Source organism: Talpa europaea (assembly GCF_964194135.1).
Source record: "Talpa europaea genome assembly, chromosome: 2".
Taxonomy (NCBI): domain Eukaryota; kingdom Metazoa; phylum Chordata; class Mammalia; order Eulipotyphla; family Talpidae; genus Talpa; species Talpa europaea.
This window is the reverse complement of record NC_140068.1, coordinates 106,365,349-106,388,341: the sequence shown is the minus strand read 5'-3', so window position 1 is coordinate 106,388,341 and position 22,993 is coordinate 106,365,349. Positions and strand designations below refer to the sequence as shown.

The 22,993-nt window shown below is 47.7% G+C and overlaps 1 protein-coding gene across 1 annotated transcript in view; it reads right to left on the bottom strand.

Moving 5' to 3' along the window:
* LOC311188217 (class I histocompatibility antigen, Gogo-B*0102 alpha chain-like) overlaps positions 1–22,993 on the bottom strand; it is a gene marked incomplete at both ends in the record, with an annotated part of 231,494 nt that overhangs the window by 28,604 nt on the left and 179,897 nt on the right. The window lies entirely within an intron of this gene.

Here is a 22,993-nt window from a genome sequence, read left to right as displayed (position 1 = left end):
CCTTGCAAAATGTCTCTGATTTATAGTTTTCTGCTATTTTTGTTTTTTTTTATTTATTATTACTGCTATTTATTTTCCTGGACCCTTATTTGATTCCCCTATATTCCTCCTATAAGTGAAATCAACCAATATTTTTCTTCATCTCTCTGGCTTATTTCACTGAACATAATCCCCTCTAGATCCATCCATGTTGAGAATGGCATGTGCTGATCATTTTTGATTGCTGAATCAAAATTGTGTATATACCACATCCTCTGGATCCAGTCATCTATTTTTGAGCATTTGGCTTGTTTCCACATCTTACCTATCATAAATAGTGCTGCAATAAACATAGGGGGGCAGGTATCCTTTTGAATTAATGCTTTTGTATACATTGGGTAGATTCCTAGGAGTGGAATTGCTGAGTCCTATGGCAGCGCCATTTTAGTAGTTTGAGGAAACTCCACACAGTTTTCCATAATGGTTGGACCAGTTTATATTCTCACCAGCCATATGGGAGTGTTCCTTTTTCTCCACATCCTTGCTAACATTTGTTATTGCCTATTTTTTTATATTTTATTTTATGTATTTTTACATCATTTTCATTTGTGCACAATGTATGCATTTTCATATTGGTTATATTTCCCATACAATTCCCACCCTCCTTATGTTTCCTGTTTTTTTTTTAATATGTGCCATTCTCACTGGTGTGAGGTGGTATCTCATTGTGGTTTTGATTTGCATTTCCCTGATTTAAGTGATGTTGAACATTTTTTCATATACCTGTTGGCCATTTGCATTTCCTCTTTGGATACGTCTTTTTAGCTCTTCCCATTTTTGACTGGATTTTTTGTTGTTGTTGTTGAGTCCTGTGAGCTCTTTGTAGATCTTTGTGATCAGTCTCTTACCAGTTGTGTTGTGTGCAAAAATTTTCTCCAATGAGAAGGGTCCCTCTGTTTTAGCTAATATCTCTTTTGCTGGACAAAAGCTTTTTAGGTTGATGTAATCCCAGCTGTTTATCTTTTCCTTCACTCTTTGATTTCTGAGTTGTGTCTTTAAAGATGCTATGGATATTTAGATCATGTAGTGTTTCACCTATATTTTCTTCTATATATTTTATGGTTTCAGAGCCTATATTGAATTATTTTATCAATTTTCAGTTGGTTTTTGTGCATGGTATGAGGTAGTAGTCTAGCTTCATTTTTTGTATGTAGCAGTTCAGTTTTCCCAGCACCATTTATTGAACAAACTGTCCTTGTTCCATTGCCTATACTTTGCTCCTTTGTCAAAGATTAGTTGTCCATAAATATTGGGTTTATTTCTGGGTTTTCTATTCAATGCATTGGTCTGTGTGTTTGTTTTTGTTCTAGTATCATAGTGTTTTAATAAAATGGCTTTATAGTCTGGGAGTGTGATGCCTCCATTTTCCTTCTTTTTAGTCAGGAGAACTTCGGCTATTTGTGGAAACCTTGATACTGTTTCCACCAAAACCAAACCAGTCTACATTCCCATAAACAATGTAGGACTGTTCCCTATTTACCATGTCCTCGGCAACACTTGTTAATGTCTGGGCTTTCTGATATAGGCCATTCTCACAGACATGAAGTGGTTTTGTAACAGCAATTTCTCAGAGAAATCAGACAGCACTCAGAGAGATGGAGAGATTTAATGTCACACCAGCGGGCTCAGTGGAATTGCTACCCAAAGGGCTGAGCACCCAAGAACAAGAATGGCAAGGTTTTATACAGTTTGTATGAGGAAACTTGCTATCCCATCCTTCACAGCATAAGCATTCTTTATTGTTCAGGAAGGGGCTTCAAGGGAGTCACAGCTACCACCATGGACAAGCAGTGCAGTACACCCAGCAACTACTTTGCTTCAGCAAGCTGCGGGATTAAAGCGGTAGACTTCCCTAAGGGAAGACTTGGGAAACTTTGTTTCATTTGCCCTCTTTTGATACCCCTACTAGGTGCTAGGCAGTATCAAGGTATGGACTCATAGCAAGCAGCAGGAAAGGAGCCTAAGGGCTCATATTGTCTAACTAACATGTGGAGTTTAGTAGGCTCCAAAAGGGACTGGATAAACTGTGTGGCCAGATTAAAAGCCACGGCCCAAGGGCGAGCATCACAAGAATGGAGACCAGTGCACCCAGGACAGGCTTGAGCAAGGCACAGTGTGGTGATGCTTTCCCACCAAGAGAAACAAGAGAAGCAGCCAACACCGGGTCCAACTCAGCAGCCCATAAGCATTCCACCTGTGATGCTCCTCCAGCTTCTGCCGTGCGCAGGCCAACCGGCTTCCGGGCTGTGATTGGAGCAGGGCTGCAGAAGGTCACGGTGTTGGGTCGGAGTCTCTCCGCAGGGTCAGTCTGAGCTGGTGTGCAGGGTCCCGGCATGACGTCCACCATTCCGACGTCTCTGGCGAGCTGATGTAACTGGGGAGTCATGTTCCCTCGGAATAACACCTGCAACTTTAACAGCAGTAGCGTGGTAAGGATGACAGTACAGGGCCCCACCCAGACAGGGTTGAGGGGCTCTTTTTCCAGTCCTTTACCCAGACTCAGTCCCCAGGGAGGGATGAACTGGGTATCCCAGAGGAACGGGGCCCTCTGGATGACAGTTTCATTAATCTTGTGTAGCAGTTTAATATGGAGCTGCAGCTGCCGATTTAGTCCCCGTTCGCCAGTGTGTCTGAGGTCTCCCCTCACCACACACAAAGGGGAGTCCGGCCAAACAAAATCTCAAAGGGGATATAGTCACTAGCCCGGGGAGTGCACCGAATTTTGAGAAGCACTAAGGGGAGAAGGTCCACCCAGGGCTAACCTGTTTCCTGGCAAAACTTTCCTAGAGTCGTTTTAATGGTTCGGATGACTCGCTCTACTGTCCCTGAACTCTGTGGGCGATAGGTGGGAAGATTCTATGTAATGTGAAGTAAGCGAGTCAGGTGAGTGGTGATTTCAGCAGCAAAGGCTGGGCCAGTATCACTGCCAATGGTCACTGGGACCCCATATCTAGGAATTATTTCTCTTACAAGAGCTTTGGTGACTTCTTGGGCCTTCTCCGTTCTGGAGGGGACGCCTCTACCCACCCAGAGAAGGTGCAGATCAGAACAAGCAAATATCTGTAGCCTCTGCAAGGCTTGATTTTTGTGAAGTCCACCTACAGGGCCTTAAAAGGGGAGGAACCCGTGTGTTGTACACAAATGTGGCACCCGAAGAAGCCAACTGAAGGAACAAGAGTTTATCCATCTGGTAGGAGCCATCACTCCTCTGGTGCTTTCTCCTTTATTTATTTATTTACTGATATTTTATTTTATTTTTTTATATTTTAAAAATAATTTATTTTTTACATCATTGTTCATTTTTAAACAATATTTGCTTCCCCACCCCCTCAGGTGTAGTCCCCATAGAATTTCCTTTGTCAATGCACCAGTGCAACATCACCTCAGTCCCCTGTGCTGCTCCCTCCCTCCCTCCATCTGATCCCTCTCCCTCCTCCTTCCCTGCACTATGTCTCTGGTTTATTTGTCTGTTTTTGTTTTGTTGTGTTTTGTATTGTTATCATTTTTTTACAATGATGTCTTCTTATTTGGTTCCCCTAGATTCCTGTTATAAGTGAAACCATCTGATATTATTCCTTTTCCTTCTGATTTATTTCACTAAGCATAATTCCTTCTAGCTCTATCCACGTTGCCGCAAAAGGCATGAGTTTATCTTTTTTGATTGCTGAGTAATGTTAAGAATGGCACATATCAAAAAAATAGCAACAAAAAATGTTGGTGAGAATGTGGTGAAAAAGGAACTCTCCTACATTGCTGGTGGGAGTGCAAACTGGTCCAACCACTATGGAAAGCTGTCTGGCGGTTCCTCAGTCTACTAAAACTGGAGCTACCATATGACCCAGCAAGTCCAATCCTAGGGATCTAAGCAAAGGACACAGAAACATTGATTCAAAAGAACACCTGTACCCTTATGTTGCAACACTATTTATAAAGGTAAAACCTAGAAACAACACAAATGCCCAAAAATAGATGACTGTATCAAGAACATATTGTACATATATACAGTAGAATACTACTCAGTGATCAAAAACATAAGCTCATGCCATTTGGGAAATATGGATGGGGTAGGAAGGATAATAAACTTGATAAGTCAGAAGGAAAAAATAACTATCAGAAGGTTTCCCTTATATGTGGGATATACATAAATCAAACAAAGGGTTAGAATAAAGACAAAACTTGCAGCCTGATCCTAGATATGAGGCATACAGCAGGGGAGGGAAGAGCAGAAGGGACTGTGGTGATGAACATTGGGTGCTATGGTGATGAAAGAACTACAAGGACTACACCTGAGAGAGAAATCAAATATTATACAAAAATTAACAATGATGTAAGGGAACAAATAAATATATTTAATAAAAAAATTATATCTATCACTGACAGCTAGAAAACAAATAAAATTAAATAAAGCAGAGGATCCTGAAGTTACAAAATGGGGGGAGAGAAATCCTATAACATTCAATTCCACACAAGGCAGAGCTCCCATTCTACGATGGAAAATAATATTGAAAAAATTCGGGTGAGTTACATTAAGTGATAACATTCTCAATAGCCCACTGTACCCTAAGACTGTCCCACATACAGCTCCCCACAGCCTGGCCCCATCCTCTGGTGTGTCCCAGGGGGTGAGAGACATCCCAGAATCCTGGGTGCTGTTGCTGCCTGAGGAAGCACTAAAGAGACCTGTAGGAGGCAAGAGATGAGACCCTCAGAGGAACTGATGAGGAGGACTCCCCCTAGATTTCCCTCTATGCTGTCCACAGGGGTTCAGATCCCCAACCCCTGATCCACACTTACCTGCACCTGAGTGTCGCTGATTGCTTGTCCCCCTGTGGGAAGAAACATCATGTGAGACAAGGGAGGAGTCAGCCCATGGAGCCCTAAAGGAATCCCCAAGTCTGGGTCACAGGGAAGTTTCTAGAAATGTGATTGAAGACCAAGGGCAGGACTGGGATATATGAAGAATGGATATGAAAGGGAATTGGAGTCTTTCCACAGCAGGGTCCTTCCCCTGTGACATTTACTGGGAAACAGATGTCTACCACCACATTTATACCGTGAACAATTGGTGATTCATTTTAGAAGTACTTTACATAAACCTCAGTGTTAGCAATCTGTTCCAGACTGGACAACACATGTGTGTGCATCATATTCCCTACTAACCAGGAAGGGCAAGTTCTTCCTGGGACATGAAAGACCCCAGTGGACAAGACCCTCCACTCTCTTCCCTACCTGAGCGCTTCTTCCTCGACATCACACCTGCAGTCACCGCAGCTCCAGTGAGCACAGCTCCAAGGAGAACCAAGCCAGCAATGATGCCCATGGTGAGGACAGAGGACAGAGGAGGGGGCACTGGAAGAGAAGGGAAGGTGAGACCCTGAGCCCCAGTCCTCCACATGATGCTTTGAAGGTCTCCAAAAGGGCTCCTGATTCCTCTGAGCAGAAGCTCAGTGCCCATGTTCTCCTCCTTACCCCATCTCAGGACTTGGGGCTCCAGAAGCCCCTCATGCTGCACATGGCATGTGTATCTCTGCTCCTCTCCAGAAGGTACCACCACAGCCGCCCAATTTTGGAAGCTTCCAACCCCTCCAGGCCTGGTCTCCATCAGCTCTGTGTCCTGGGTCAGGTCCTCCCCATCTCACCGCCAGGTCAGGGTGATGTTCGCAGGGTAGAAGCCCAGGGCCCAGCACTTCAGGGTGACCTCCTGGTCAGAGGTGGGGTGGTGGGTCACTTGTGTCTTGGGGAGATCTGAGGAGAAGGGACAAAAACTCACACTTTGGGTTTTTCCTTCCTGGACACTGAAGCAGCCTCACTGACCATCCTCAGAATGGACATGACAATTGGTTTGGAGGGAGGAAGCACAAAGCCCAGAAACCAGCCTAGTCTGGGGAATCTGGGATAAACAGGTGAGAGCCCAGGGTGGAGGATGCAGGTCTCTGAGGATATCACAGACTTTTGCTCCTGACCTGGGTGGAGGGTGAATGACACAGAAAGGCAGGAGTCAGATCCAGAAATGTTCTCAGACCAAAACCAAGACCTTGAAAGAGAAACTCATGGTTCCCAGGATGGCTGAGAGTCACCAGGATCCAGGGAGAGTTATTTCAGGATGGCCTCCCTCCCTCAGGAGAGACTGGATTCCTTAACCGTCCAGAAAAGTGGTGTCTTCTGGGCGAGTCTCTCTCTAGCACAGAACATGAAACCCAGGGGACTCTCCCTCTCTGCCCAGAAAGCAGCTGCTGTTCTGCCCATTATTCCATTTTCCCTGTGGGGCGCCAGGAGAGGGGAGGTCCGAGGCCTTGTGGCCCCTCTTACCTGTGCGCTGCAGCACCTCCTTCCCCAAAACCAGGAACCTGAGGAGCCACGGGAAGCACCTGCCCTGTATACTGTTCCTGACACGCCTGGCCCTCCCTTCGCCTCCCACTCGTGCTGGGTGATCTGAGCCCCCGAGTCCGCGGGGGTCCAGGAGCGCAGGTCCTCGCTCAGGGAGATGAAATCCGCGCCGTCGTAGGCGAACTTTTCATACCCGCCGCGGAGACGCAGGTCTGGCCCCACTTCACAGCCACACATGCTCTGGAGGGTGTGAGACCCTGAAACCCACCCCTGTGGTCAGCCCGGAGGTCGCCCCCCAATCACCCCCAACCCTCACCCTGAATAAACCTAAACTGAAATGAAAGGGCCGGCAGGACAGTCCCGGGGGAGGGTCCTGGCTGATCCACCCGCCTCGAGGGGTCAGTGGACCCTGAGACCCGGGACACCTGAGACCCGGGGCCTTAGGGTGGGAATGGGGGGTGACCTGACCCTGGCCCCACTCCGCGAAGCTCACCGTCCTCGCTCTGGTTGTAGCGGCCGCGCAGGTCCCTCAGGAGCGCTTGGAACCACTGAATGTTGTACCTTTCGTTCTGAGTCTCCTGGTCCAGGTTCTCCTACCCCACCTGCCCCGCCCAGGGCGCCCGCGGCACCACACTCTGGCCTGGGGAGTCGCTGTCAAACCGCACGAACTGCCTGTAGTCCACGTAGCCCACGGCCATGAAGTGGGGCTCCCCGAGGCCGTTGCCATTGCCGTTGTTGTTGCCTTTGCGGGAAGTCATGGTGTGGAAGCACCTCAGGGAGTGGGAGCCTGGGTGCGGGAGGGGAGACCCGGGCTGACCCTCCTCAGCGCGGGCCCAGGGCCCAGGGAGATGGGCCTGGAGGGGAGAAAGGGGCGGGGCCGTGAGAGTGAAAAGGGGGGTGGGCCAAGAAGGGCCCAGACTCAGGGGGCCAGAGCACTCAGGGGAGGCGGGAGGGACAGAAGGGGCCAGAACACAATGGGACTGTAGGGGGTACAAGAGGTTGGGGGGAGATGAGCCTTTCCTGGGGTGCTGCACCCGCAGGGGGCTCCTTGCTCCTCCCTCCTGGAGCAACAGTGTCCAGCTGGACGCGCACTCACCCGCCCGGGTCTCCATCAGGGCCAGGGGCCCCCAGAGCAGCAGCAGGAGGGTGAGGGGCATCACACCCCATCCAGGGGCCTGGGGAGAAGGAGTCCAGGAGGGTCCTTGGAGACTTTGTAACTGGAGCAGGATGATGCTGATTGTCTTCCCTGGACACCCCCAGGAAATGGGGAGAGAGAATGGGGGTGAGTGTGGGGTCATCAAGGCTGCACCACCCCACAGAGCCTATGAGAGGGAGACGTGATGCTGTGACAGGGTGACATCCACAGAAAGGGGAGGCTCCAAATTCCCTTCCCCACCTTAGGGAGGAGTGGATTTGGGCTGGGAGAAGCAGCAGCCTGGAGGAATGAAGAAGCTAGTAGTATTTTCAGATAATTTTGAATATTGATACTAAATTAAAACTGTACAGGTGGTAAGTTCTCAAAGGTTATTTGCTTTGTGAAACCTTAAATAGTATCATGGAATCTTTCCTATTCTGTTACATTTCCATAGGCCTCTCTTGCATATTGGTTGGAACTTGTGCTAATGTATGATTTTTTAAGGTGATACGTTTTTTCACTAAGTTACATAGATCTTCAGTGTTAATTACACTGGAATCAAATGATCAAAAAAAGTTTTATTTTTTAATCACAAATCCCAAAAGAAAAATTTGTAGTGTAAATTGTCAAGTAGTGATGCCCTCATTTTTTCACAATTCTGGTTTTATCTAAGAGCTTACATTTTATGAGGCAAAATTTCTGTTATTTGGCAATCGTTGATTTTCTACAAGAAACAGACATTCAGCCTCACCGGTGGCGCAGCAGATTGAACACAGTGCTGTGAAGCGGTCCACAGCCTCTGCAATGCCAGTTCTATTCCTGGAGGGCCAGGGAGATTCCCACCAGCTCAGTAGACTTGTCCTGTTGCAACTTCTGCTCCCCTCAGCAGTGCTTTCAGTCTGTCGGCATGTTCTGCTCCCCACTCTGTCTCTGGTAAAGCCTCTCACCCTCCTGCGCCTCTGGCCTGTACCTCAGCTATTGTATAAATAATTAAAAAAAAAAGAATCTTAAAAAAAAAAGAAAGAGGGCCTCCCCGGTGGCGCAGTGATTGAGCGATGGGTTGTGAAGCTGCCCGCAACCTCTGCAGCGCCAGTTCGATCCCCGGCTGCTCCCCGGCCACCGGAGGAGGGTCCCACATGGCGCGCAGACCTCTCCTGCCGCCCGCTGCTCCCCTCAGCAGTGTACTTCGGTCCTTCTGCCTGCTCTGCTCCCCGCTCTGGCTCTGGTGAATTCTCTCACCCCCCCGCACTTCTGACTGTACCCAGTGCTTGTATAAATAAATAAAATAAAATAAAATAAAATAAAATAAAATAAAATAAATCTTTAATTAAAAAAAAGAAAGAAAGAAAGAAACAGACTTTCACTTTGAGGAAAGTGTCTGCTAATTAACCAAATTTGAATAACCTTAGTTTTTGTCATTCATCCCTTCTGGTAAGATTTATTTGTGTTGCTCACAAATAAAAAGAGTCTAATTCATCTCATACAAATATTTTCCTTGGGACCCAGGGCTTGGGGATACTGCAGAAGTGCTCTGTGTGTCCTTCCAGGTCAGCACACCAGATCTTTTAAAATGTGGAGTTGAGGATGACACAATAATGAAGATCACTTTTAATGCTTTTACCAGGACATTTTCAAGTGAAAATGGCTTTAATGTTTATTTCTGCAGGTAAGTGCTGGTGAAGAATTACTACTTCTGCAGTGGTGCTATAAACTCCACTCTTGATAAATTTTACCTCAGCAAATGCCAAAATAGTGAAAAGACAATTGTGTCTAAGTGATGTTTTGAAACCAGTTTTACCTCATGATCCCGAAAGGCTCTGGGTGACTTCAAGGGTTCCACAGACCACACTTTGAGAAATGCTTTTCTCAGGGAGCATCTCCCAAGTGTTCTCTGCCTTTGCCTCCTCTTCACTTTCCAACATCCCTCTCCCTGGCTGGCTCCTGCCTCCCCAAGCTGCCTCCCCTACAGATACAATGGGGAGCAGAGAGAGGACCTGGGGACGTGGAACTTGCACTGTCAGGAGAGATGGACACTGAGTAAAGGTGACAAAGACACATGTAAACCCGACCTGAGCCCCGTGCTGGGAGGAAGGAACGGGTTTGTTGTGAAAGCAGAGAAGCAGGAGGCCTAACACTTTTATCAATAGTATCAAGAGATGAAAAAAATATATTGAAAACAAATGAAGCATAAGGAAAACATTATACTGTTCCCATAGCTGTCACTCCCGCCCCCGACACACGTGCTCTGTCCCCAAAGACCAGCCTGTCTCCTCTGCCCTCAGCCCCCTCCACGTCCTGCCCCAGGGCCCAACCATATTGAGGAGGCCTGTGGCTTAATCTGTCTCCTGGTCCTGGCCCAGTCCTCATCCTCATCTGCTCTTCCCTCATTTATTATGCACGAAGGACAGGCCTCCCCCAAGATGTTCAGAAAGGTGTCCCCAAGACAGGCCACTTTGGCATGTGAGTTATTTCCATCTGAGGTTCATCAGGGTTTCATCTTAAGAAACATTTACCACTTCTAGAACTGCCTGGTATGAAAATTGGTGGTCTTACCCAAAATTAGGGTTATTACCAGAAATGAGCTTTGCACCCAAGATACCTTCTTATATGTCAGGGCAAACATAATTACAGAACATCAGGCCTTCATCATATGAGGCAACCTTTCCTTGCCGTGTGACCCCTCTTCTCTCTTGAGGTCCCAGGCCCCATCTCACTCCTTAGCTCAGGAGACACACCCTCATTTCCCACACGGATTTCAGACACTCATTGAGATGTAGATCCCCTATGCATATATAGGGAAAGTTGGTTATTTTCTAGTACTAAAAAAAAGAAAAAAAAATTTTACAAATTTCATGTGCTCAGAATAAGAGTTATTAAAAATTACAGATTTGATCATAGAAATGAATAAATCAATAGATAAACTGGAATATTAAAGTCTCACTCCCACTAAATAATGTAAATGGAAAAGAAATGACAAGCAGAGAGAAGACCTACAAGAAACTGAGTCTATTGATCAGGAGATTCCAACAAGTTAATAATACAAGTGTCTAAAAGAATGGACAGTGGAAATGATGAAAAATATCAAGAAAATTCCTGAGTACTCACAAATAAAATGTGCATGCTGAGTGTCCTCCCGTGTTCCTCCTACAGGGGATGAGCACCTCTACACCATGACTCGCTGCCAGGAACTTTCAGAAAGAGGCTGGAAAAGGGCCCTCAACAGACAACTCAGGTCTGGAGGCCAGAAGACCCTGGAGCCAGGCCTGCCCAGTCCTCAGGGGAATCCAGCCCAGACCCCATGTCAGGGCCAGGTGAGGGAGGCGCTGGGGGCACAGACATTCACTTCAGCTGTGCGTGGTCTCAGGAATTACTGTCCACGTCCTCCTCTAGTGGGCAAAGGACACTAGTGGGCAAAAGGGAAACAAAGATGATGGACACAGAGAACAGGACACAGGAAAATCAGCCACAGGGGAGCGGGGACAGGAGAGAGGCCAAGGGTGAGGTGAGGGATCCGGGCCTTCAGCCCTGCCCAGATGAGCAGGCCCCAGGCCCCGGGAGGCAAGACTGAGGCTGGGGATAAGGGTCTTCCCAGGATGAAGCGGGCAGAATAGCTGGTGTGTGTGATATGTCCATGGAGATTCTGACCCTGGGGAGGGCTGAGTGTGATTAAGCAAAACAGGAACCAAGGTCATGAGGGAACAAGATAATTATAACTGCAGAGAAGAAAAGTATCCTGGTCTACTCACTGCTCAGCTGTGACTGGCTCTCATGATTCTGGTGTGTATCTCAACAACCTGCCAGAGAGGCCTTGAGGGCAAAGGCCTGTGCTGTGGATCTGAGGGGCCACCTCCAAGGCCTTCTTTCCACTCAGAAACAGCTGCCAAGGCCTGGGCAAGAGGCCTGGGTGATGTGGGCATGGACTTCTCCAAGATCCTGGCTGAAGATTTCAATGTGAAGTAGAACAAGGAGCCCCAGGAAGGCTGGAGGGAAGATAGTGACCGGTGACCCTGGGAAGGAAGCCACAGCTGTCATCCAACAGAGGAAACACAAAGAGGAAGCAAATGACCAGGTGCTTCAGAACAGGCCCCACATGCTCTGTGCTGGCCCAGCCCTGAAACAGGAACCATCTCTTCTGAAATAACACGTGACTCTGGCAAAGGACATGTCTCAACTGATGCTGGTGTTGGTAGAGATGCACCAGGCCATCCCTTCCAGTGTCTACTTAGATGTTGACCACCTTGTTCCTCATGTTCTCAAATATCCAAATGCATGGCTAGCCACAAATTCTAACCTTTGATTCCTCAATTCAGTGAATTTTTTTTTGCTTCTGGCTCACGAGGTCATAACTCTGCAAACCCTGGATTCTGGTGTGCATCTCAGCAACCTGCCAGAGGGGCCTCAGGGACAAATGCCTGTACTGTGGATCTGAGGAGCCACTTTCAAGGCCTCCTTGCCACTTAGAAACAGCTGTCAAGGCCTGGGCAAGAGGCCTGGGCGGTGTGGACAGGGACTTCTCCAAGGTCCTGGCTGAAAGATTCCATGTGAAGGAACAGGGAGCCGGGCAACATAAGGGGCCCTAGAAAGGCTGCCAGGAAGACAGTGACAAGCCTCCCTGGGGAGGAGGCTGCAGCTGCCCACCCAAGAGCTGAAACACCAGGAGGAAGCAAGTCACCAGGCCATTCAGAACATGCTCCCATGCTCTGTGGTGCCCCAGCCCTGACACAGGAGACAGCTTTTCTGAAAGAACACAATTCAGGGTAAGGAGGACATTAATAAATGTGAACAGGACACATCTCAATCAAAGCAGATGTTGGTAAGGAAGGACCAGGCCAAGTCCAGAGAGCAGCTGCTGCAGAACATCCAAGAAGCAGACATGTGAGCATGTTGGGAGCTGACACTGAGGAGACAATGAAAACTCAGACAGAGCCAAGATTTCTGCCAGGCTGACAGACACATGAAACAGCTTAGTGGTGGTCTCCATCCTCCAGGCTGCTCAGAAAAATGGGTGCACTCAGAGGCTTTGAAGGACAGGCTGGAGGCCTAGGCCTGGACCTGTCCCCAGAGTGTGGCCACATTTGTGGGGCTTGGATTACCGTGTGCTTCAACTGTTCTGTATCTTTGCCTTGATTATTCTTTGCTTTGACTATTCTGTGCCTCTCAGTGTGCAGAAACAGGGAAAGTTTGCAATAAGGAACCTCTCAGGGCAAAAGTCCATCTATACGTGCTGGAAATAGCGTGTGCAGAAACAGCAACAGGTGTGATGGTGAGAGCAGCATAAACACTGAGACTTTCCTTGACTCTCTCCTTATTTCCCAGCCTTGGCTGGGCCGCTGGTGATGAGTGCCCCCACACTTGTGCATTCCCCTTGTGCCTGCTGCTTCTTTGATCGTTTTTATTTTCTGTTTGATGCTAAATAAAAACGAGACTGCCCTTGAAGCTGGGCTCTGCCTTCATGGTGTGGTCCCGCTCGGCTTCTCATTGTTCTGCACATGGACTCCGTGTAATCCTTTTTCATCCCACCACCACATGTCCTAAGGAGACAATTGGTTCCCTGTGTGAGGAACCCCATGTGGGAACTGGACGACCTCTCCAAGCTGGACCCGCACAAAAGGAAAGCCCCTCACAAGGGAAGGACTTCAAACTTCATTCCGTTAAGGAGCACAGGTGGCAAAGGGCTGGTCTTGCAAGCCTGTGAGGAGACCAAGTTAGGTGTTCCACCTAGACAATTTTTTCTTTTCTCTTCTCGTTTAATTGAATTTTGCTTTGGTTTTAAACTATGGGGAAAGCATTTACAAGTGAAGAGAAACAGTATAAATTACAATTACAGAGTCTTTTAAAAGCGGGAGGATACAAAGTAACCAAGTACCAGCTCCATTAATTACTTCTAATCCTTAGACAACACTGTCCTCAGTACCCAAAAGGAGGGAGATAGATCTGGAAGCCTGGGGAAGGCAGGGCAGTGGCTGAGGCAATCAGCGGGACCCGGGACAGTGTCTCCCCTTCCCGCGTGGAGTCTCTGGATCAACACTGAGACCCGTTCTAGGGGATAAAAGATTTTACATCCAGAGGGCCCAGGGCTTCCTGCCCCAACACGTCTTTCTCCTCTCCTCCCTCCTCCACCATCTCCAGCAAATTTTGAGGCCCCCATAGAAATCTGTTTTCATGAAGGATGACAATCGAAGGGAGGAATATTATTTGAGGAGAAGGCCAGTGTCCTTAATGTGAAAGTTGGCCTTTGCTGTTTTTAAAGAATTTAGAAAAATTATTTCTGACAATAGTATTCAAAGTTGATTTACAAAAGAAATTTTTGAAGCTGTAGAAATGGGTATGAAATGACTACATGGGATTGGAAAGTCCTTATCAAAACAGTACTAGCCACTAAGGCCCCACAGTGGTGCAAGGGGTTAAGTCTTAGCACTATGAAGCTACCAGCAGCCACTGTGGCAGGAGTTTGATCCCTGGCCACGGGGCTGACCCATATGGAACAGCAGAGCTCTCCTGTCTTCCACGCTGCTCCCCTCAGCAGGGTATTTCGCCCGTCTCCCTGTTCTGCTCCCCACTCTGTCTCTGGTGAATCCTCGCATTCCCCCCTCCGCCAGCTGTTCATGGTCTCAGGGGTTACTGTCCACGTCCCTCCTCTAGTGGGCAAAGGACACTAGTGGGCAAAGCAGAAAGATGATGGACACAGAGAACAGGACACAGGAAAATCAGCCACCAGGGAGCAGGAATAGGAGAGAGGCCAGAGGTGAGGTGAGGGTTCCTGGTCTTCAGCCCTGCCCAGATGAGCAGGCCCCAGGCTCCAGGAGGCAGGACTGAGGCTGTGGGACAGGGGTCTGCCCAGGATGAAGCAGGCAGAATAGCTGGTATGTGTGAGATGTCCATGGAGATTCTGATCCTGGGGTGGTCTTGGGGGTGATTAAGAATGAGCACAATAGGAACTAAGCTAGTGAGGGAACAAGACAATTATAACTCCAGGGCTAACAACAAAAAAATCACTCCAAGAAGGAAAAGCAGCCTGGTCTAGTCACTGCTCAGCTGTGACTGGATCACAAGGTCACAACGGTACAAACCCTGGATCCTAGGGTGTATCTCAACAACCTGTCAGAGGGGCTTCAGGGGACAAATGCCTGTGCTGTGGATCTGAGGGGCCACCTCCAAGGCCTTCTTTCCACTCAGAAACAGCTGTCAAGGCCTGGGCAAGAGGCCTGCGCGTTGTGGACAGGAACTTCTCCAAGGTCCTGGCTGAAAGATTCCATGTGAAGGAGCAGAGAGCAGGGTGATCATTAGGGGCCCCAGAGAGGCTGCCTGGAAGACAGGGATAAGCCTCTCTGGGGAGGAGGCTGCAGCTGTTCACCCAAGAGCTAAAGCCCAAAGAGGAAGCAAGTCACCAGGTCCTTCAAAACATTCCCCCGTGCTCTGTGGTGCCCAAGCCCTGACACAGGAGACAACTTTTCTGAAAGACACAATTCAGGGTAAGGAGGACATTACCAAATGTGAACAGGACGCATCTCAATCAAAACAGGTGTTGATAAGGACCGACCAGGCCAAGTCCAGAGAGCAGCTGCTGCAGAACCTCCAAGAAGCAGACATGTGAGCATGTTGGGAGCAGACACTGAGGAGACATTAAAAACTCCATACAGAGCCATGATTTCTGCCAGGCCGACAGCCTCGCGGAACAGATTAGTGGTGGTCTCCATCCTCTAGTTAATTCTGAAAAATGGGTGCAATTCAAAGCTTTGAAGGACAGGCTGGAGGCCTTGACCTGTCCCCAGAGTGTGGCCCCATTCACCGCTCAGTCTGTGGTATTTTATGAAAATTTTCAAGCACACAGGAAAATTGAAATAATAGGGTAGAGCATACCACCTAGATCCCAGTATTAGCATTCGCTACATTTGCTTTATCACCTATCTTTATCTATGGATCCATCTCTCTAGTCATCCATCTTATTTTTCTGATGCATTTCAAAGTTTGTTTCAGATGTCAGAACCTTTTTTAAAAACTTTTTTTTAGATTTATTTTATTTATTTATTCATACAAGAGCTGGGGTGCAGGCCAGAGGTGTGGGGGTGAGAGAATTCAACAGAGACACAGTGGGGAGCAGAGCAGGTGGATCTACACTGGTGACGGGAGCAGTGGGCAACACAGGCCAAGTTTGTTGCATATATGGGTTAACTCCACGGCTAGGGTTCGAATTCTTGCTGCAGTGACTGCCAATAGCTTCCTAGTGCTGAGACTTAATCCCTTGTGTCACTAGGGAGGCTCCACATTTCATTTGTCTACTCTGGAGCATTCCATTAACAACTAGAGTTCAAATTGGGTAAATAAATTTTTTTGAGATAAAACTCTATCTGGAGAAATGCACAAATCTTAACTATACCATTAGAGGAGTTTAGACCCCTGTCAAGAACATTATGTATATTATTCTTCTCTTGGAAACAATGAACATTTAAATAATTTAATGATGTGTCACACTTAACAATATAATTTACAGCCCTCACTCCCTTTGGTAACTACCACAGTCCAATCTGAAGCCTCCCTGGCCCCTCCATTCTCAGCATGTTCCTGTGACCAAACTCTCCTTGGAAAAGAGCCCAGGCCTGATTCATCTTCATAGTTATTTATTTTTATTACATGTATTCAGATAACTTTGATTTTTCAAACATATTTTTGGGGAGGCTATAGGTGCATGTAGGGTAAATGGTTATCAGGCTTTTCTGCCCTCCCACTCTTAGGACTGCCCTGCCTGGTGGGGCACCTGCAACTGTTACATTGTTGCAAGCTGCCTTGCTTACTTCTGTGAGCCTTGGGAGGAGTGTTGAGAGAATCACGAGAGAGGCGCAAGCGGAATAGAGAGGCAGGAGAGAGAAGGCGAGAAAGAAGCCAGAGAAGCCAGGACTGAAGACTTGCCAGGGGCTTGGAGGCCTAATGGCCTCCTGGCCCCCACACTCCCCACCCCTGCCTGCCGTGCACCTGTTTGCCACACTACATTTAAAGCTCAATAAAAGGCTGATAAAGCCACCGAGGGCTCCAGGACTCTCCTTTACCCAGGTCTGCTCGAATCATAGAAACCTGCTCTGTGACCATCCTGCCCCTATAATTGGCGTAAGTTGGCAGGATGATTTGAAGCAGATGGGTATGGAGCCCTCTGAAGACCTCAGGAGGGACTGAGGAGGAGCAGACCGTGAGCCTGTGACAACGCTGGAGGCGCCTTGGCAGCACAGGTGACCAGAGTCCAGGAGCTGCTGGAAGAGCTAGAGACGCTGCAGGAGCACAGGAGGTGGACAAGGTCTGGGAGCTACAGGAGGCGACCTCACCTGGAGGAGGATAGGCCCGAGAGGACCATCCAACAACCCTGGAGGCAGCAGAATCGTCGGGGAAGAAAGGACCGCGATTCAGAGCTCCCCAGTGCTGATGAAGGAAAAGACTGATTGACAATCCTGCCAGAAGGCAGAGGAACTTTGGCAGGGTAATGTTCTGTTTTTGGGACCCTGGGGGAGGATGGTATTGTTTGTACACCCCAGGAGATGGGAATCTGGGGGTGGCCAGTGGGCCTTGATGGCCAAAAGCAGTCTGTTGTACTGCCCAGCAGCCAGGCAGAGGAAAAAAAACAATTTAGAAAGGGAAAAGCTGGTGCTGAGATTAGGGAGCCCTGAGCGGCTGTTAAGCAGCCTAAGTGTGCTAAGGAAGACCAGTGAGTCTCTCAAAATCACCTGTGGGTGATGCCCTGCTCATTGCTGAGTGAGGGTGAGGAGCTGAGGAACTTGTCTTTGGGGGACGGGTGGGGAACATGGCTTGTGGTGGAGCCCAAGCCGAAGAGGGGACCCAAGAGAGGCCTCATGTAGAGTTTGGATCCCCGACCCACGTGCATGTGCAGTGGGTTGGCCTGAGTTAGGGGTCTGCGTGTCGCACTGGTGGCTATGAAAGCCGAGTGTTGGAGTGACCACCAACAGAAAACCTGAGGATTGGGCGATTACCCCAGAGTACAGAATCGCCAATTCAAGAGCGAGTGCATCTTGGGGGTGGATGTGGTGTGTGGCTTATGGCCGAGACCACAGCTGAAGAAGGCCAGGAAGCTTGATAGCTCCTGGTGTGTGAGGGCAGAGGCCTGAGTGGTTCCCCCCTTGAATAAGCAGTGCCTTCAGCAGCAGAAGTGGTGGATCGTCTGCTGGTGCCAATAATTAATTGTCTTGCCCTTAGGTTGGTGCCCTGGCTGGAATTATTTCTGTTCTGTTGTATTTTCGTTTGTGGCCCATGGCTGCTGTGTTTGGCCCAAGTAGAGTTTTGTGGCCCAAACTCTACTTGTATGTACTTGTATATAGATTGTATGGCAGAAAACCCTGAAGGGGTGGCTTGTAGGATAAATGGTTTTCAGGCTTTTCTGCCCTCCCACTATTAGGATTGCCCTGCCTGATGAGGCATCTGTAGCTGTTACATTGTTGCAAACTATCTTGTTTACTTTGGTGGGCCATGGGAGGAGTATTGAGATAGTCACCCTGAGAAGCAGTCAGGAGAGAGAAGTCCAGAGTGAAGACCTGCAGGGATGGGGGTAGGGGCAGCTTGGAGGCCTCTGGCCTCTCAGCACCCCTGCCTGCCCTGTACCTTGTTACTGCACTACATGTAAAGCTCAATAAAAGCCTGTGAAACCCCCTGAGGACTCCAGGACTCTCCTTTTACCCAGGTCTGCCGGATCATAGAAACCTGCTCGGTGCTCATCCTGCCCCTACAGTGCAAAACTCCAAAATATATGTTATAGCCCCATGTAAATACCATATGTCAATATATAACAGGTTATTCATCTTTGATCTTTCAACAAATAAGTTTATCTAACTCTCTTTTCCTTTCATCAACAAGACTATTAGTCAATCTATAAGTAGCAGCTGTTTTCATACCTCCACAGCCATATATTACCATTTATATCTATGGTAAATATTTTAATTATCAATCTTATTAGAAAAACTTGTATTTATAGGCCATAGGCAATGTCTGAAGCATAATTTCACTAGAGCAATGGATGATCATTTCTTTTGTAAAAACAAATGTCTGAAGTTAGATGAAAGACAAGGAAATAGGGCACCCCTGGTGGCCAGGGGTTAAAGTGTCAGTGCCATCAAGCTATCATCAGCCACTGCAGCATGAATTCCATCCCCAATGAGGGAGCTGATCCACAAAGCACAGCAGACCTCTCCTGTCTCGCCCCACTGCTCCCGTTAGCAGTGTATTTCAGTAGATCTGCCTGTTCTGCCCCCCACTCTTATCTCTGGTGAATCTTGTCACCCCTCACCCCATACCTCTGGCCTACACCCCAGTCCTTGAATGCATAAATAAATAAAATAAAAATTTAAAAAAAGAGAAGGAAATAATGATTTCACTTCATATTTAATCTGTATGCAGTCACCCAAATAACATCAATTCCTTTATGAGTACTACTTTAACATTATATAACAAGTTTTTACAGAAAATACACACCAGAAACCTTATAGCCTTAAACTTCATCAACTTTTCTATTTGAAGACATAAATAAAAATCATTTCGAAAAAGAGGACTAGAAGGGAGGGAAGCGCAGAATCCTGCTCCCCTCCCCCGCCCACAGAGGCGGCACTCTCCGACCAGCAGAGAGGAGGAAAACAACAAACCAAAACGGCCAACAAGAAAAACGGACGCAGCAAGTGGGACTGTGAGTGGAAAGGAACTATTTCAGCCACCACACCCCGTGAACGGGAGCTGAGGCGAACCCTGCAGGATCCTCCGCGGAGGTGAGCTCCAGACGCCATTAAAGAGCCCCGCCCCCCAGGAGGAGACCAGCACCAGCACACAGCCCCGGCCGCCCGGTAAGCTTGCGCGAAAGCGGCGCTCGGATTGCAGCTGCCCAGGTCCCCGCGCCTGCGACCTAGGCTTGCGGGGAGACGGCGGAGGCCCTCCCTGAGTGAGCAGGAACAAGGTGCCCAGGCAGGGGAGCGGGATTCAAAAGGCGCCATTCCCGCGCCACTGATCTGGGCTACAGCCCGCGTCCTGGAACTGAGGGCTTTGGAACTGAGACCCGGGCGGAGGCCCTCCCTGAGTGAGCAGGAACAAGGCGCCCAGGCAGGGGAGCGGGATTCAAAAGGCGCCATTCCCGCGCCACTGATCTGGGCTACAGCCCGCGTCCTGGAACTGAGGGCTTTGGAACTGAGACCCGGGCGGAGACCCTCCCTGAGTGAGCAGGAACAAGGCGCCCAGGCAGGGGAGCGGGATTCAAAAGGCGCCATTCCCGCGCCACTGATCTGGGCTACAGCCCACGTCCTGGAACTGAGGGCTTTGGAACTGAGACCCGGGCGGAGGCCCTCCCTGAGTGAGCAGGAACCAGGCGCCCAGGCAGGGGAGCGGGATTCAAAAGGCGCCATTCCCGCGCCACTGATCTGGGCTACAGCCCGCGTCCTGGAACTGAGGGCTTTGGAACTGAGACCCGGGGCACGAAATTAGGGGCGTGGGTTCCCCACGACGGTGGGGCACAAGGCAGACACAGCACCCCAAAGCCATTGAGGTGTACCCTACCATCCCCGCTCTGCTCCCTGTCCCACGGGGTGGAAAATCAGCTCCCCAAGGACTCTAGGAGAGATCTCTGGCGCCACCTAGCGACTTGACCCCAGCACAGGCCACTGAAGGAGCTAGTGGCCAGCTGGGGAGTTAGCCCACACCGGGCCCCTTCCGAACAAGTAGTCTGAGCCCACAGGGAGAGCGAGCACCCACAGCCGGGGCAGACCAGGCGCGCAGAAGAGTGTGCCTGACACCAGAAGCGCAGGGAGTGTGTCCCACATCACCATTTTAGAACAGGGACATTTCTTCAGTAAAGACTACCTGCAGAAGGCTTCCTCAGGAGCCAGAGGTGAGCGGGGGAAGTTCGCCCACGCCAGACCCCCTCTGGCCTGCAGTCCAAGCCCAGAGGGGAGCAGGAACCCACCGCCAGGGCAGACCAGGCGCACAGGGGAGTGTGTCCCCACATCGGCATTTTAGAACAGGGACCTTTCTCCAGTAAAGGCTGCTTGAAACTGACAGATGACTCCTGGAAGAACCAGAGGGGAACAGAGAAGCCCACCCAAGATGCCGGCCAGTCCCAACAACACAGTGTCCCAACGCATACGGCAAATTAGAAAACAGACAGTAGGGAGGAGAAGAACCACACGCAACCTAGCAACTCTCCAGAGAAAAAGCACACCACAAAAAGAAAGCCAGCCCCCAGATTGCAACGACAATAACTTGGAAGAATTTCTGAGCCTTCCAGAAAGAGAATTTAAAATTGCCGTGATTAAAAAACTGACAGAAGTCATAAAGGAAAACAATGATAAGGGAAAAATAATCAACGATCAGAAGAATGCAATTGAGTCCCTAGAGAGGGAAAACAATGGTCAGAAGAAAGAAATTGAGTCCCTAAAGAGGGAAGTAAAAGAAATGCAGGAGATCAAAGAATTAATGGAAGAACTAAAGAATTCTGGGAAAAGCAATGAAAGCAGAATAGATGAAATGGAAGAACGAATAAGTAATCTTGAAGACACAGAAATAAAAAGAACCAAAACAGAAAAGGAAAGAGAAGTACGAAGGAAAAAGAACGAAGAAAGACTTCGGGAACTATCTGACTCCATGAGGAAAGGAAATATAAGAGTTATAGGAATACCAGAAGGAGAGGAGAGAGATGTAGGAACAGAGAAAATATTCAAAGAGATAATTGAAGAGAACTTCCCAAATGTGAAGAAGGAGCTGAAAATTGATATACAAGAAGCAAGAAGAACACCAAACTTCCACGACGAAAGGAAAAATACAGCAAGACACATAATAGTAAAGCTCCCAAGAATCCAGGACAAGGAAAAAATAATGAAGCTGGCAAGAGGGAAGAAACAGATAACATTCAAAGGAAAACCAATCAGGCTGACATCAGACTTCTCCGAAGAAACACTACGGGCAAGGAGAGAGTGGAGGGACATAGTCAACAGACTCCAAGAAAATAGATGCCAACCAAGAATACTCTATCCCGCAAAGCTCTCCTTCCTCTTTGAAGAAAGAATATGGACCTTCCCAGACAAACAGAAACTCCAGAATTTCATTGCAACTAAACCCCCACTCCAAAAAATACTACAAGGAGTCCTAAAGCCAGAACCTCAGAGCGACGAATAACAATGAAAGAAGGCCAAAAAAAAAAAAAAAGTTATTAAAAGAATAAATAAATAAAATCAAAGGAAAGACAAACACAATGGCAAATACAGATGTTAACATATCAATATTAACTCTAAATGTAAATGGACTAAACTCTTCAATAAAAAGACACAGAGTTGCAGCCTGGATTAAGAAACAAAACCCAACCTTTTGCTGTCTCCAGGAAACACATTTAGCTACAAAAGATAAAAATAGGCTCAAAGTTAAAGGATGGAAAACAATCCTACAAGCAAATGGACCAAAAAAGAAAGCAGGAACAGCTATACTTATATCAGATAAAACAGATTTCAAACTCAAAAAGATAAAAAGAGACCCCAATGGTCACTACATTATGATCAAGGGGACAATACTTCAAGAAGAAATAACACTCATTAACATATACTCACCAAACGAAGGAGCACCAAAATATATCAGACAACTGTTGTCCTCTCTGAAAACAGACATCAGAGAAAACACATACGTAGTGGGAGACTTCAACACACCACTATCAACAATGGATAGATCAACAAGACAAAAAATAAGTAAAGAAACCAAAGCTCTAAATAAAGACCTAGAGCAATTGGGCTTAACAGACATCTATAGAACACTAAACCCCAAAAAAACGGAGTACACATTTTTCTCAAGCGCACACGGATCATTCTCCAGGATCGATCACATACTGGGGCACAAGACAAACATCAGCAGATACACCAAGATTGAAATCATATCAACCATCTTTTCTGACCATGAAGGCATCAAACTAGAAATAAACCATAAAAAGAAGGCAAGGAACTTTCCTACCTCATGGAGATTAAAAACCACACTACTGGAAGACCATTGGACTAATGAGGAGATCAAAGAAGAAATTAAAAAATTTTTTGAATTGAACGACAAGGAGGACACCAATATCCTAAATGTATGGGATGCAGCAAAAGCAGTAATAAGAGGAAAATATATAGCAATAGAAGCTCACATCAAGAAACAAGAAAGAACGCAAAGAAACAACCTAATCTCGAAGCTCAAAGATCTAGAAAAAGAACAACAAAAAAACCCCAAAACCAGTAGAAGAAATAATAAAAACCAAAGCAGAAATAAATGAAATTGAAACTAAAAAAACAATCCAAAAGATCAATGAAACCAAGAGCTGGTTCTTTGAAAAAATCAATAAAATAGACAAACCCCTAGCCAGGCTCACAAAGGAAAAAAGGGAGAAAGCACAAATAAACAGGATCATCAATGAGAAAGGAGAAATCACAACGGACACAGCAGAAATCAAAAGAATAATCAGTAACTACTATGAACAGTTATACGGAAACAAGTTTAACAATC